Genomic DNA, 1253 nt, shown 5'->3' with positions numbered 1-1253 from the left:
AGGAACTTAAACAAATCAACAAGTAAAAAACAACCTCATTAAACAGTGGGCAAAAGACATGAACAGGCACTTTTCAAAAGAAGATTAGATATACACGTGGCCAATAAGCATATGAAAAAAATGCTCAACATCACTAATCATTAGAGAAATGCAAGTCAAAACCACAATAAAATACCATCTCATGCCAGTCAGAAAGGCTGTTATTAAAGAGCCAAAAAATAACAAATGCTGGCAAGGTTACGGAGAAAAGGGAATGCTTACACACTGCTGGTGGGAATGTAAATTAGTTCAGTCACTGTGGAAATCAGTTTGGAGATTTCTCTAAGAACTTAAAACAGAACTGCCTCTTTAGTTGGCGTGTGTACTGCAAGAATGAAGACCATTCTCAGCAATCAGACTGTCGACATTCCAGAAAATGTAATTACTCTGAAGTGACGAACAGTTATTGTGAAGGGCCCCAGAGGAACCCTGCAGAGGGACTTCAATCACATCAATATAGAACTCAGTCTTCTTGGAAAGGAAAAAAAAAAAGAGGCTCTAGATTGACAAACGGTGAAGTAACAGAAAGGAACTGGCTATGGTTAGGACTATTTGTAGTCATGTACAGAATATGATCAAGGGTGTTACACTGGGCTTCCATTACAAGATGAGGTCTGTGTATGCTCACTTCCCCATCAATGTCGTTATCCAGGAGAATGGGTCTTTTGTTGAAATCCGAAATTTCTTGGGTGAAAAATACATCCACGGGGTTCGGATGAGACCAGGTGTTGCTTGTTCAGTATGTCAAACTCAGAAAGAGGAATTAATCCTTGAAGGAAATGACATTGAGCTTGTTTCAAATTCAGCGGCTTTGATTCAGCAAGCCACAACAGTGAAATACAAGCATATCAGGACATTTTTGGATGGTATCTATGTCTCTGAAAAAGGAACTGTTCAGTATGCTGATGAATAAGACATAAGAGTTGTCCAGCTACAGAAACAAGATGCCGGATGACTCCTAAGACCTACTTGTGATATTTAAACGGTGCATAAGTCATTGTACCATAAAGACACACATGCATATGTTCGTCACAGCACTACTCACAATAACAAAGACATGGAATCAACTTAGGTGTCCATCAGTGGTGAACTGGATAAAGAAAATGTGGTACATATACACCATGAAATACTACATAGGCTTAAAAAAAAGAATGAGATCATGTTTATTGCAGCAACATAGATGCAACTAAAGACCAATATCCTGAGAGAATTAA

The 1253-nt window shown here is 38.5% G+C and overlaps 1 pseudogene; it reads left to right on the top strand.

The window, feature by feature from the left end:
- The first annotated feature begins 372 nt into the window (after positions 1 to 372).
- LOC105486588 (large ribosomal subunit protein uL6 pseudogene) lies at positions 373 to 952 on the top strand (annotated as a pseudogene).
- Positions 953 to 1253: the final 301 nt, after the last annotated feature.

The sequence above is a fragment of the Macaca nemestrina genome, chromosome 9 (genome assembly GCF_043159975.1).
Source record: "Macaca nemestrina isolate mMacNem1 chromosome 9, mMacNem.hap1, whole genome shotgun sequence".
Lineage (NCBI taxonomy): Eukaryota > Metazoa > Chordata > Mammalia > Primates > Cercopithecidae > Macaca > Macaca nemestrina.
Note: the sequence above shows the minus strand (reverse complement) of the source record. Positions and strands in the feature narration are given on the sequence as shown.